Source organism: Strongylocentrotus purpuratus, unplaced genomic scaffold (assembly GCF_000002235.5).
Source record: "Strongylocentrotus purpuratus isolate Spur 01 unplaced genomic scaffold, Spur_5.0 spur5_scaffold_20, whole genome shotgun sequence".
NCBI lineage: Eukaryota > Metazoa > Echinodermata > Echinoidea > Camarodonta > Strongylocentrotidae > Strongylocentrotus > Strongylocentrotus purpuratus.
Window position 1 is genome coordinate 31422702 of NW_022145606.1, and position 7513 is coordinate 31430214.

At 36.4% G+C, this 7513-nt stretch overlaps 1 long non-coding RNA gene across 1 annotated transcript; it reads right to left on the reverse strand.

Annotated features, from left to right (window-relative positions):
* Positions 1–263: 263 nt before the first annotated feature.
* On the reverse strand, positions 264–3592 carry LOC115927398. The gene is made up of 4 exons (XR_004065610.1): positions 3548–3592; positions 2340–2607; positions 1647–1733; positions 264–1337 (listed from the first exon to the last, which is right to left on the reverse strand). It is a non-coding gene; the product is annotated as an uncharacterized LOC115927398 (long non-coding RNA).
* Between the last annotated feature and the right edge of the window lie 3921 nt (positions 3593–7513).

Genomic DNA, 7513 nt, shown 5'->3' on the forward strand with positions numbered 1-7513 from the left:
AACGCTTTGCTTGCCGTAATTTTGTTTCTTCATAAACACCCCCCTTCCCCCACAAAAAAATAATTAAAGAACAAAAATGAATAAATAAACACCAACTTATAACAATAACTCACCAGCATACAAACACACCATTCTTGAATCACATCATTGCCCTTTATCATCATGTAATTATTATCACCATGCGCTAGCGTACAATCTCATCTATGCATCCCCTTTTATCTTCTTAGAAGACAAAAATACATACAAAATAAAATTAACAGAGATTTTAAAGTATAATCAATATGTTTATGCTTTAATGAATGAAATCTACATTTTGTAAATGATGAGCATAGCAAACACATTTAAGGGATACAATTACAATATTTTAAATGACACAAATAAAAGTGCTCCTATGAAAGTATCAGCCAGTTGTTAAAACTACTGCAGCTGATATCTGCCACTCTCTATTCGAGTTACCTTTATGGAGATTAAAAGAGTAATACTTGTCACAAATATTTCTGTTACTCATACGGTTTTTAATCCAAGGATGATATACATTGTCATGTAAGGTCACGCAGTCGGTGAGAATGCGGTTTCTTGATGCAATAGTTTGTCTATATGAAATTAATCATCTATTCTTTTCTATCAGCTTTGACAAAAAATTCTAAGGACAACATAAGTCAGAGTTAATATATTTCCTGCAGGAAAAATCTGTTTTCACTCAATCACAATGTTCTGTTGTTTATTTTGTATTTGTTGTTGTGCAATTGCTACAATAGCACTTTAAGCACCAACAGGTAATTATCGATACATAGTCATGCAAGAAATGCCTCTAGGAAGAGTTCCAAATAGGTCATCAAACTGCTGCTCAGATGAATTGCTAATTAAGAAATTCCAATTTGATATTTTAAGATTTATTGCCATGAACAAAATTAACTATGTAATGTGAGTTTGGTAACAATAACCTCCATGACAGAATAATAGCTTTTTATTTCTTCTCTTTTCTTCTGCAAGATTCTAAAATTCTGTTTAAAATATAGGAAATCTTGGAAGTATCATTAAAACGTTTACTTCCTTTAAAATATTTTATGTTAACATTTTTATCAAACCCAAAACCTCAAACTCGATGGCAAAATTTTAGTACCTTGACTAGAGCATTTTTAATAGCTTATAGGAATTAATTTGTAAATCTTATTTTACAAGTAGTGTTGGTTGTAAAAAGTGACCAGTCCATGATACCAAGATCTGTATCTCATTGTGGTTCCTCTTGCTTAAAGCTGGAAAAGGGAGCTTCTGTCTGTAGGCTCGCTGATGTTTCATAAGAAGCATAACGTTGCAGGTAATTCAGGCTCTGCAGTCTAGAATAGGAATTGAAAGTTATGTAATAAATGAATCAATTACTAAATACTAGTACAACTTTTCAATCAATCTTCATTTTTTGTACTTATGATTATTTCAAATACTTTAATTGCTAAATAAATAAAGTAGGAGAATAAAAAAATAGTTACAGAAGATAAATGATTAATTGTTTGCTTTGGATAAAAAAAAATATCCTTTCATTACCATTTGTGTATGTTTTATCTAACAGAATGGGTAAGATGGGTATTAGACTTCTTACAAGGATTATGAAAAATGATAGATCAATTTTTGTAATTGATACTGCTTACCTTTTCAATTTGAAGAGATGGACAATAAATGTTCATTTGTCATGAACTAGCAGTACATGCAGATGCCATAGCTCTTTATTTTGCAACCTAGGATTTAAAACAGAGATACATATATTTGTTATGAAGAGAGCACATCTATTTTTCAGAAAAGTAATTGTCACAGTATCAAATGTGTTCGAAAGAACATAAGTACATTTTTATCAGTAATTACAACAGTAATTTACATGTATTCGGTCCAAGACATTGTTACCAACCAAATTGTAAGTTTTAGACATTTGTTTTAGACATTTGGAAGATTGACTATGGAGTCTAATCTTGATCTCGGATACCCTGCTCTTGAACCAAACACTGTTGTACACATATTCAATGAACATTCCCCTGTCGTGAGTAGAAGGCAAAGAGGTATAAAACAGCGCAGCTTTCATCATACATAAATTCTCATTATAGTTTGTTCAATCACCTCTTTATTCATTAATTGCTGCCCTATTATTTGTACAATATTAATCAGGCTGGCTGATAAAGTAATTTATCTATGATTTAGACATGTCATAGTTGACTTCCCCCTCACATGGATTTATCAGTTTGCCATTATACGTAGAAAAATTTAATGAAAATCAAGATTTACACACTCAAAAACAAATAAGTAATCTATTTATACATAGGTCTAGAAGAACCACACAAAAAAAATCTTACCTTTGTTTCATTATTGGTGTGCAAATTTTGCTAGTAAGAAGATCACTTCATGAGGCCGCTTAGCACAGTAGGATCTATAGCTGTACACCTAGATATTGAGCTTGAGTACATTCTGCATATCCGAACCCTTTCCTTGAGCCTGAGGCCAAGGAAGAATGAGAAGTCCAAGACTGTAGACACGGCAGAAGAGAACTTTTGAGTCTTGGACTAAAGCCAAGGTCTATTTGGTGGATATGACTTGTGGTCCACTCCATCTTTTAGTCCGACTCTGAAATTAAAAAAAAAAAAATAAATAATTCTAGTATAGTCTAGAGCTTGGAGTTGGACTGTGTTAGGGACCCTAATACCAGGGACGGATCAAGAGGGGGGGGGGGGGCACAGGGGGCATCCTAGATCTAGATCTATCAAGTAGTCTATCATGTAGATCTAGACCTAGACTCTAGACTAAATCTACATCTAGAGTAGATCTAGACCTGGGTCTGACAGTAACACTCTAGGACCTCTAGATCTAGATCTAGAGTCTAATTTTCTTTCATAAAATTTTACCTTCAAAACAATAAAATAATATTATTGATTTTTAATAATTAGGCCCTAGACTAGGCCTAGCCCTAGGCCTAATAGATCTAGACCTAGAGTCTAGATCTATCATTTATAATTAGACCCTAGGCCCAGATCTAGACCTAGCTCTAGATCTATAGACTAGACTAGTCTAGATCTAGAGTCTAGACCTAACAGTTAGACTAGACTAGCCTCTAGACTATATCAGGATATCAACAAAAACAATATTCAATAACAAGACAATGCTAAAAAAAAATAAGGGATAGATCTAGGGCCTAGGCCTAGATCTAGGCCTAGATCTTGATTCTAAGCCCAAATCTACAACTAGTAGCATAACTAGTAAAACCAAAATACTACTGCAAGAATAAACTAGACTAATGAGTTTGTACCTGTCTGTCCCAACCGAATAATAAACGTCGTTAGGTAATTACTATTGAACCTGCATGAATTTATATGAATGGGACTGAAATGGTTGAACCGGTGCAATTCGTCCACTTGGAGAGTGATATAAATTGATTTTATTTAACATTTCGTTCAGTTACACAAAAATGAAATTGCATAATAATGAGAGGAACATTTTTCTTCTTCCAAAATAACAGATTTGTTATCAACAGAATTGATATTTTCAAAGAAAAACAGATTTTACTTACTTTTCAAGGACTCTCACTGTAGTTAAGCAAGGCCATTTGTGATCGATTTACCCCAAATTGACTAGCCTTGATTGCAGACACCTAAAAATCTATTTTAGCTTAAAATCGATTTGATGAAACAGCTCACATGTATCGGTTTTAAGCTAAAACTGATTCGGCCTTAAAATTGATTTTTAAAATCGAAATCGATTTTAGTTGATGAAACACCCCCCAGTGAATTAATAAAAGGGCGAATTTTCACGTGACCTCCATAGAGAATTCACAAAGTAAAGGATTGTTGTCCCCTTTTGAAGACGAAAAGGCCCTAATTTCCAGTGAACAAATCACTTCGAAATTGGTTTCAATGGAAAGAACAGTAATTGAATATGTGATTTCCACCCGAGCTGATGTGAAATCAAAGTTTCTTTTCATTGTATGAGCATTTCTTTGCACACTTAGCGCATTTTCAAAGAAGATTTCACGTGTTGTAGACCGCGGAGCGAGTCCGCGTTTAGCAGATGCCCGAAATTTGTTCATATATGGTGCTGTTTGCAATATCTACTGATTAGGCGAGTCTTCCGTTGGGATCAATATAGATAATACGGCTTTTGCTGGGCAGGAGGTTTGTCGACAAACCTAGGTTTATGTGCACCAAATGACGCGATTCGACGCGTTTTAAACTAATGTTATACAAACTTTGTTGTACAAACCTTGGTTTGAAACGCGTCAAAACGCGTCATTTGACGCACATAATTTTGTCGACAAACCTCCTTTGTGAATTCGGGTCTTGCGTTTGAAGGTGCCAGGCTTGGCGGCCATGACTAATTATGATCTATGTCGTCATGATACGTCATCTTCATCGCTCAACTTACGCTGTGCAATATAATTGCCTAAGACCACGGAAATTATATGATGTATCAATCCTATCAATAACTCCCCCAGCTTAGGACCAACTCCATTGAAGGAGAAGTCCAGCCTAATGAATATGTAGTTGGTTTCTTCATAAAAGGAGCAGCTCAGTGAAAGTTTGAGCATGATCCAATAAAAAAGAAAAATGTTATGAGTTTAGTTGGCACTGATATGACGTATCTTGCGAGCTTCTCTCCCATTTAATGTCTTGAAATTTCTATTTTTTGTTATTGACAACGGAATAACAAAAAAAATCCATACAGGGGTTGTATATAATCATATTTGCAATTCTTGTATTTAGGTTGCATATATGATGTTTTTGAGGGAAAATAAAATGTTCTTATTTTGTTATAATAGGCAAATGTCACAGGTGCTCGCAAGATACTTCAACGAGTTGAATGTGTGTTTTATTGATTGCACCTTTTATAACTTGCTTCTTTTAAATCGATTATGCTCACACTTTCAGTTCACCCTGATATTAAGGGTAGACTTCCCCTTTAACTCCATGTAAATAGCCTAGCTCAATCCCTGTCCAAACCTGCATCAACTCCATCCATCCTATACAGTACCAACTACATACTGCCTAGCATCAACTCCATCCAAATTATAGCACCAGGGGTGGTATTCTGAACATTGTTGTAAGTTTTGTGTTATCTTTTGTTGTATCTTCCAGAGATAACACAGCGCTAATATTGTTGTAAGTTGGTATTCTGAACATCATTTTATCCCTGTGTTATCTCTTGAAGGACCGCCTCTTTCTTATCTTTGACCACTGTTGACACGCCCATTTGTATAGACCCTACCAATCAAAATCTGTTTTATATAAGCATGATACGTAGGTTAACCAATAGGAGTACTTTATGCCATACTGAAGATGCGCCCAGCGCATACTAATCTTGGCGTAATTAGTTAATTGAGCGCTTGTAATATATGCGCGTCCTCATCATGCGCTGTGCATGTGGCACGTGGATCATGAATACAAGTCACGCTTTCAAGAAACATCACAGAGATGAGAGCATTAAATTCGTCATATCCTAGCATGTAATTTCTTAGAAATTTCTCATCTGTGATGTCTCCAGTCAACACAAAACCTTCTTCTAACTCGTCTATTGGCACTGAGTTGATTCTGGGCAAGAAAGATTGCCGCCATTATATCACCATAAAAGATACAACAACCCCCTACCTGTTGTAAATATTGTTGTAAATACCACGCAAGATAAGATAAGATAAGATAAAAGATACAACAACTTTCAGAATACCAATTATCTCGACATATTATCTCGTGCGCATATGCAAATGAGGATTAAACGCCATTTTATTAATAATACGCACAATTACAAGCGCACCAAAGTATAAGCGCAGGCGCGGCTGAAGAGATAAGAGAAAAGATACAACAAAAGATAACACAAAAGATACAACAGTGTTCAGAATACCAACTTGATCTTATCTCCAAAGATACAACAATATTAGAGATAACACAGGGTTCAGAATACCGTCCCAGCTCCAACCATCCTATACAGTACCAACTCCATACAGCCTAGCATCAACTCCATCCAAATTATAGCACCAGCTCCAACCATCCTATAAAGTACCAACTCCACAACTCCATTAGGCCTACCAACATTAAGCCTTACATTAACTCTGTATATATATCGCCCCGACCAATCTCTATGTAAGCTTGCACCAACTCCATCCAGCCATACATGGGGCTCATGTAAGGCTTATTTAAGTTGGCTGGATAGACGTTGGTGCTAGGCTGGATGAAGTTTGGTGCTAGGCTGGATGGAGTTGGTGCAAGCTTAAATAGAGATCACAATTGGTTTCATATGAAATAAATAAAGGCTTAATGGGAGTTGGTGCTAGATGGATGGAGTTGGTGCTAGGCTGGACGGGGTTGGTGCTAGGCTGGATGGAGTTTGGTGCTAGGCTGGATGGAGTTTGGTGCTAGGCTGGATGGAGTTGGTGCAAGCTTTAAAAAAACAGATCACACTTGGTTTCATATCATATCAATTCCTTTCATAGCAAAAGCGCTCCTCACAATTTCTGTAAATTTGGCAGTTTAACGCTACGCGTACCGCCTTGACCGGACTGTGCGGTATCTGTGCAGTTCTGTGTGTAGAGAGGTCGGGCCGTATTAATTATTTCTTGGGGGTGCATAAATTGCTCTAATTATACGTACGCGTGTAATGCGCAAGTTTATTGTGACGGCACCAAACCCATCCCACTCATTGTTCCCCTATTTTCATAATGGTACTGACCCAATAAAATGTGCAGTGCGCTCACGAGTACGCGCTGCGCTGCGTGTGTACATGTACTGTACTTATGCTCAGTATATGCATAGCATTACGTACATGACATGCATACACGGCTAGCTGGCACAAAACCCTGGGTCGGGCTTCTAAAAAAATGGGACATGAAGCATGATTTGACATGAAAATTGACGGGGCTAAAAATGAATCAATCAAAATGAGCTTTATAATAAAAGCTTACGTATCATACGTCATTGTCTGGGATTGAGGATTTACAAATTTGACGCAAAACGCGTTGCTGCAAAGTTAAAGATTGGTATATTGAAAGGCAATCGAGCACAGTGCGACCGATCAATGGACATTATGTATGAGAAAGTAAAAAAAATAAATGGATTGTAAAGTTCAACGTCAAAATGACGGAGGTTTTTTTTTCAAGTAAGGGTATGGTTTTACATGGAATGTAAAGGAAATGTTTCCTTCTTCTCATATCTCGATTGAGGATATTATACTCAATTTCGATTTTTAATGGTAAAGAAAAGTGTAAAAAGATGTCGAGAATTTTACAATATGTCATATAAAATGCGCGCGGGTCGGTTGATCTCCCAATAGGAGCGCGAAGGAATGGATATGGAAATAAATAAAGGCTTAATGGGAGTTGGTGCTAGATGGATGGAGTTGGTGCTAGGCTGGACGGGGTTGTTGCTAGGCTGGAACATAACCAACACGAAAATGCCAACAAAAAAGCCAACATCGGCATTGGCTGAAATACGACGTAAGAAGCGCTGTTTATTTTTTGTTTATATCGACTTTTTCAAATTATGTAATATTT